We start from the raw sequence: 8,160 nt of genomic DNA on the forward strand, positions 1-8,160 counted from the left end.
GTTGTTAAGTTTAAGGTGACTGTGGAAATTCTGTGTATTACAAAGGTGTATCGAGAAAGAACTAATTTTAATTAAGAAAGGACTTATATCAGTTGAATTTCCTCAGAAAGAATTTATACCGGAAATTAACAAACCAGCAGATACGCAACAATATACATTTCGATCCTTAAGGTGTGTGTGATGGGGAAATCTAAATCTACAAACGGGCGGCCGAAGGGCACCAAACGGCCCTGGCTGTAAAACTCCCGGTTCGTTTCACCTGCCCGGCAAGGCCAGGTGAAACGGACGCTCGACTCGCAATCTGGGGGTCGCGGGTTCGCATCCCCATCCCACCAAAACATGCTCGCCCTTTCAGCCGTGGGGGCATTATAAAGTAACGGTCAATCCCACTATTCGTTGGTAAAAGAGTAGCCCAAGACTTGGCGGTGGGTGGTGATGACTAGCTGCCTTCCCTCTAGTCTTACACTGCTAAATTAGGGACGGCTAGCGCAGATAGCCCTCGTGTAGCTTTACGCAAAATTCAAAACAAACAATCGTTTCACCTCCGTGTCCGATAATGAATTCACGCCAGCACAAACTGGAAAATTTTAACAGAATCGCAAGTGTTACGTTTTACACAGATGTATTTTTCCATGTATTTACTTTTAAGTTTTATATTTACACAGCTCTTCCTTTTTCTCTTTATGTCCAGGAAGTTTGGTGTTCCCGCATCTTTAGTCATAGCTTATGTCCCTAATATAACATATACCACTGTTTATGTTATATAAAAACCTAAATGAACATTAGGCCTACATGTTTAATTGATTTCACGTTTAATTTACTGAATGTCGACCCTTAGGAATATCGGGCAGTAACCGTTTTCCTGATCGCGCGTAGTGAGTGTCATCTTATGTTATCGCTAATATTAGTTCCGCGGCTTCAGTTAGACACATTGATTCACTCATTCAGTAAATTGTAAGACCGATTTAGTATTCCTGCATTGCTCAGTTTTAGAAACTTTATGTCACTGAGAGGTATTGTAATGATAAAACTGGCTCTGCTTAATGATACTATTTTTAATCTGCTAAAATAAGAGATAAAAGCGTCATGTAATGCTTTAATACGGGTCAGGGAATTTTCTATTAAAAATAATGGACGTGCTTTGTAATAAGGAACCATTTGCAACCTTAACTAAGCCTTTCCACTGAGCCTCTGGGGTCCGTTTAATGATGGTGTACCGGATATTGAAAATTAAATAGTTACATACTGTATTAAGTAGTGTGCGATTATTACTCTATCATCTATGGTATCACAAGCAAAAATACCCGTCCCCAGTGACGGAAAAAGTTTAAGTTAATCTATCAGTTTAAATTATTTCACGGACTTTAAAAATGTTAACTGTGTTGCACTCTTGGTTTCACTCAGAGCCAAAACTCTGAGCTACTTTCAGACTGGATGTTTTTCTGAGAAAAGTGAATGGAAAAGACATGAAGGGTAATTTTTGGTTCTCAAACTGAATTTTGAGTTTTTGGCCTTGGAACTTGCAAAAAACAAAATGGCCGCTGCACACTGCTAAATGTATTTGAAATGCAATTGCAAGAGGCATTTATTGGGAGAGGGAGGAGTGAATCAAGGAAACTTACAATTTTTCTGGAAGTGCTGAATCAAAGATTTTCTTAGTATGTGACCAGAATTTGGAGTTTTAAATTATTAATTTATCAAAAATGATTTTCCAAAGCAGCGTCTGAGTTGCCATTCTCAGTTACTTCTCTGCTGTCTTTCAAAAAGTTGAAGCTAAGGATATTAGACAATAAAAGTTGTTAGCATAGGTATTAACCACAATTAGGATTTGCCAAATCTACAAATTGAATCATTATTGAAAAATTTTGAATTTCTGTAGTACTCTTGCCGAGAAGAAAATAACTACTCATTTGTATATATATAGCATATTTAGTGATTCATCTGCAAAAACAAACCCTTCTTTTTTAAAAAAAAATTAAAATGCACTCCTTGCAGAATCCTAACATGAAGTGAGTGTTATGCTGGTTGAAATGTGAAATGGCTGAAAATGAAGACGTAATTACAGATGTAATACTATTACAAATGGAAACTCTCTACCCTTGAAACGTGTATTTTAGTGGATCAGTATCCAGCCCATATCCCTAACAGTGCTCATGACAGACTCAATTGCATCTGATACTGATTTTAACCATACCAGGGATATATTACTTGCTGCACTGGAAACACTGAATATTGACAGATGGCTTATGTTTATTCATAATGTGTGTGTGTATGTCTGCTCTAGAAGAAGACAGTATGGAAAATGAAGAAGATATTGTTCAGAGAAAAGTGCTGGATGTAGCACAGGATTTGGTCTAAGGGGTAAGTCGTGGGAAAAAATGGATTCCAAAACACATAGGCCTGGCTTGTATGCTACATCAAGCTACACTGTCCAAAGATCTTGACCATTTGTTATACAAAGAAGGACACTGTCTCAGTTATGAACAGGTGTTACAAGAGGATACTGCTTTAGCAGAAAGCACCCTGAAGTCAATGGATCCAGAAACTGGTGCTGTCATACCACCAAACATTGTGGACAATAAATTTATTCACTATACTGCTGCGAATATTGATATTCTCGATGAGACAATCGCTGGGAAGAACACTTTCCATGCAACCCAGATGGTGGTATGGCCACGAGGACAAACAACAGATGCTATACAGAATTACTCTTGAGCCAACCTCCAGACGTACCTTGACTGTGCCACATGTCTTAAATAAACTAAATTCTGCCAGTGTAAGCTCCAGTTGACCAGAACTGGTTCAAGTCACCTGTAGAGGACCCCGAGTGTGTAAAACAAGCCAGAGCACTGACTTAGCTTTCTTTTTATGTCGTCAAAAATCTGCATACAAAATGGTTGGACAGTTTTTAATCAGTATGTCTCATCAGAAGATCCAGAACTGATATCAGCTGAATATTTGCCAATAATTCTTTCTCCCACTCATGAGCCAGACACATTGAACACAGTTGTAAGGAGATGCATGGCAATCTCTTTATATCTGGAACAAGATTATACAGTCATTACAGTAGACCAAGCACCCTACTGTAAACTGGTGGAATTGAAGTAGTCTATTCAAGAATACCAGAGTAAACTGATTCTATGCCTTGGTGGTCTCCACATTGCAATGAACTTTTTGAAGGCCATAGGATATCATATGAATAGGTGTGGATGGAGAGTGGATTACTTAGGTAGGGTATAGTGGAACTGGTCTTAGCTGTCAAGGCTTATAACAAAGCAATGAGGGCTCACAAACTCACTTTACAAGCATTATGGTGAATTCTGATGCCAAGTTTTCTCTCCTTCTGTGTCAAATGTGACAAGGAATGCCATATCATTGATGGCTTCCACTGAAAATCCTGAAAAGATTCCGGAGTTGATATCAGTCCTGAAGTAGGAAAGATTTCAGAAAATTCTCAATGATTTTGCTAAGAGTAAATACACAGCTGTAAATTTAACTTTCTGGTGGAATTTGATGGATATGATCTGGGTATTGTTACTATTCATTCGTGCTCAGCATGGTGGGATCTGGGACCTTCATCACCATACCTTCAATTTGATGTTGCCATATATCATGTAGTATGGCCACCTTAATTATGCCAGGTGGTGTCCTGTTTACTTTACCAAAATGCATCAACTTCCTGAGCCTGTATTATTTGAGTTAAAAAAAGAAAACTTTGTCATCAAGCATTCAACTCAAAAGTTTAACCAGGTATACAGAGATTAAGCTCAAGAGTGGATAAATGGCACTGGCAAGAAAGGCAGTGGAATTGTGGGTATCACAAAGACAACATCCACGCTTTACAGATGGTCACTGTCATACAACTTGAGGTCCCACATATCCAATGGCATCAATGAGATGTACAATCTTTGCCCTGGTATTACACATCTTCACAATAAGGCTACGAAACCTTGACAAAGACATGACCAAGATGATGAGTATACACAACTGAAAACCTTCAGGAGATTAAATGTATTCTCACTAGACTCACATACTGATTTGTTGCAGAACGTTGCTATGAAAGACCTAGCATCAGAGGCAATCCAGAACTTCTTAGTTCGTTGTAAAAATCTTGACCAAGGAGAAATCGTTAAATTTGTCCAGAAATAATTACTTGAAGCTGACCAGGGTGACAAGCCTGAAGCATCAATAAATGCACCATTGCATAGGAATAATTCTCCAATATTTGCAACACTGTACACTTTGGTCAAAGACAGTAAAGAAAAATATAAAAAAACTATCTTGAAAGCAGACAGAAACGTTCTTTAACATCTTATTACTGCTTATGAGACAGGTTGTCCAGTTGATTTGCCTGCCATACTGAAACATGAGTTTATGCCAGTCCCTGTCTCCCTTGAAGAAATGGATGGCTCACTTAGCACAGGGAACAAAGCGTTATGAAAATACATACTGACAGAAAGCATTGCCTGTCCCGAATCTATTGACCTGCAAAATCAGCCATCATGTCTTGTCATAGATGGACCAGCACTGGTGGTTGTCCTAGTAAAACCTGCCAATGCTTTGACTTTTGGTGATCTGGCTGACACATTTGTCAGATCAATATTACAGACTGGCTCCAGTTACCAAAGGATAAATGTAGTCTTTGATCGATATCGTTGTTTGATCGAGATTGTTGTTACTGGAGGTTTTCCTGATGAACAAGAAGTTAGATTATCGAACAGAACAACTTATGTTACTTCTCTGCAATCAACATGTGAAGAAGCTGACACAAAGTTAGTTTTTACATGCCGTACACAGCCAATTAAATACAGTTGTTGTGTCATCAAGAGACACTAATGTACTTCTGGTTTTATGTCTCACTTTCCACTTGCTCAATGCGAAAAACTGTGGATGATGTCAGGAACATCAACAAAAAGGCAGTACATAACCATTGATGCAGTGTTCAACAACTTGTCAAGAAATTCAGCAATAGCTTTGTTAACTTTCCACGCATTAACTTAGTGTGACACTACTTCCTATATAGCAAATCACGCTAAGCAATCATCTTGGAAGGTGTTCCGAGAGTACCATAAATTACTTGATGGTTTGGGCATTGGTGAACTAATATCAGCAGAGAAGTTTTTATGAAGAGTATATTATGTGCACCAAACAGATTCTATAGATGCAGCAGGCATATATTATTCTCAAACACAGTGATGCCCTCCTCTTTCATCTTATGCAGTGCATTATGAATATTGTTGCGTCAGCGAGGTCACGTGACTAGTGTCACGCCACCTATTTTCTAGAAATATCCTGTTCCTTCGTGAATGCCCTAGCATTTACTAGATATATGTTAGTCTGGTACATATATAAGACGCTCACAACGTGACGGGAAAATGTGTGTAGGTAGTGAGTAATTGAACTGCAGTCAGAAAGTATTGTTGAAGTTCATTGTTATAGCGTTTCTTATAGAGCGACTATTGAAAATAAGTGTATCGTAAAGTTATATTCGGAAAGAATAAACCAGTTTTATTAAGAAAGGACTTGTGTCACTAAAGTTTCGTGGGAACGAAGTTACGGAAAATCAACTAACGAACGAAGACGTAACAATATCTAATTTGGTTTAACTAAGATGTGTGATTCCGGGAGACGTTACTGATTTCATTGCTATGACCAATTTTTGAGTCTATCTATGACTGTAGAGAAATGTATCGCCAAAGTGAATATGACTGCCAAGTAAGCATTATGATGTAGATTGCAACTACAATTCATGACTTTCTGTTATTGTACTGTTTCCTAATGGCGCTTATTTAATTTTGTCATAAGTAGTATGTTTTGATGAAATAAAAAGGTGAACTTAAAATGTGCATTGTGAATACCAAGCCTGAATTAAACCTACTTTCACCAGTTCACTCTCTGCCTATTACATCTTAATGGTATAATTACTTGAAATTAGAATATTAATTTCATTACCCAAAGCAATCTTTCCATATTTTTATCCTCACTTGTTTTTATTACAAATTCTAGAGTCGTTCAGCAATAACATACAGTAAATCTACATTTTCATTCTTTAAGTTACGTCACATTTTGAAATGTGAATAATAGTGTAATTAATTTTTCAGAATTTAGTATAGAATATCTTGTTTGTGAAAAAAAAAATTGCCATCAACATTATTCACGCGTGTTCTCCCGTCATTTCAAAATTGAATATTGAGCTTCGTTCGACATAAGGCTTTAATGGGCGATCTGGGAGGGTCAGGTTCAGTTTGACCTCTTCCTTCATGAATGTTGAGCTTTGCCTGCGTGCGCAGCTTTTCAAACGCAGCGCTAAGCGGCCGCCGTAAAAGAGAGACAGACAAACGCTGAGACAGACACCACGGTTCGCAATACATATAAGATTTTAAAGTTTGTAGTCGAGTAATTCCAACACGTCAAATAAATTAAGAAACACGAAGCTCAACCGAATACGCGCGGGGTTGAAGGGGAACAAACGTTCCCGAGCACCCCAGTTGGGAAGAGAGAACTTCCTTCAAACTAAACCCCTGCCACGATTAGTTTTTTTTCTTTTTTTATTCCAAGCTGAGCCACGATAGCCGGTTAGGATATAAAACTAATCTATATGGTATCCTATTTATTAGAGTACAAATAACTAAATGTGCCTACCTGGATTTTATTTGTATCACCACCAACGTTACGCATATACTTTCTCTGGCACGGCGTATAAAACTTTGAATACAAAACCAGAAACAATTTCAAAACAAAACTAGAATTACCAGACGCGTATTTCGAAACCAAAACCATAACTGATTGTGTTATGGTATTCCCATTTTAAATTTACGAATTTGAGTTTCAAATAAATAAAAGTAAATTTTAAGAACGACACAATACAAATTTCTTAATTAACGAATTTTTTTCTAAAACATTTTTTAAACATGCTTTTTTCACATTAACGTCTCAAACGATTTATACTTCAGAATAACTCAAAGCTATATAGTAAATACTGCAATACATTTATATTCTATATTTTTTTCAAACAATGCACATTATTACATTGAAACGTTTGTAGTTTAATTCTGTCATTCAGTAGGTTGAGTAGACTGAACAACCTATTAAAAAACACAAAAGTATATAAAGCGCAGAATCAAATGAATTAAAAATAACACAAAAGTAAAAGAATTACTCGAATATTTAATACATTTCTGAACTTCAAGATAAGCTATTCAGCAAGATTATAAAGACGTCTTTATACTCTGTCAAAGTATTTTCAAAAATAACGGTTGACAAAGTAGCATAGACTTTTAATGACGTTTTTCTCATACTGTTGTATTTTGTTTTTCAAATATTGAATCCTATAATTAATAGTTGCTGCTTTAAGACCTCGAGACAGTTTATTTGTTATTGTTTTGTTATGAATTTCGCACAAAGCTACACGAGGGCTATCTGCGCTAGCCGTCCCTAATTTCGCAGTGTAAGACTAGAGGGGAGGCAGCTAGTCATCACCACCCACAGCCAACTCTTGGGCTACTCTTTTATCAACGAATAGGGGATTGACTGCAACATTATAACTTCCCCACGGCTGAAAGGGCGAGATGTTTGGTGTGACAGGGATTCGCAGATTGCTAGTCGAGCGCCCTAACCACCTGGCCATGCCGAGCCCACGTGGCAGTTTAAATTACAACGAATAATTTTCAAATAATTTCACCATCCTGGCTACGACTATTATTGAAATTACAATTGTGAAAATTGAAAATGTAAGCAACGATTTTTAGCTGCTACTACAGAACAAAATGAACTTGTTGGAGTGCCTCAACTTATAACATAAGTAGAAGACGAAAAAAAAGAAAGAAAAGAAAAGAAAAATATGATTGTAAGCAGCATTGTTATGTCTACATTAGTTTGATCATAAAGAATATGAGTTTTCAGACTTCAGCACACTTTTGGATTACTTCTTTAATATTTTGAGACGATAACATCTAAGAGAAGATTATTCATAAAACATAAACATAAACTGTGAAAAAACAGTAGATCTTCACTTCTATAACTAAGCGAAAAACATTTAGAATTTTTGATAATATTTTGCAATGGATTTACCATAAAAAAATAATATTTATTCATACAGACTGATCTCCATTTGAAGTGCATCACAGAAGCAATGGCACAGGGCAGATGCTGGTAGAATCT

At 36.9% G+C, this 8,160-nt stretch overlaps 1 long non-coding RNA gene across 1 annotated transcript in view; it reads right to left on the bottom strand.

The window, feature by feature from the left end:
- The window catches only part of LOC106467015, a 29,441-nt gene extending 22,658 nt beyond the window's left edge, over positions 1-6,783 (bottom strand). The window contains exon 1 of the long non-coding RNA XR_001291307.2: positions 6,643-6,783. This is a non-coding gene — a long non-coding RNA (uncharacterized LOC106467015). The remainder of the gene's footprint in view (positions 1-6,642) is intronic.
- Positions 6,784-8,160: the final 1,377 nt, after the last annotated feature.

The sequence above is a fragment of the Limulus polyphemus genome, unplaced genomic scaffold (assembly GCF_000517525.1).
Source record: "Limulus polyphemus unplaced genomic scaffold, Limulus_polyphemus-2.1.2 Scaffold2461, whole genome shotgun sequence".
NCBI lineage: Eukaryota > Metazoa > Arthropoda > Merostomata > Xiphosura > Limulidae > Limulus > Limulus polyphemus.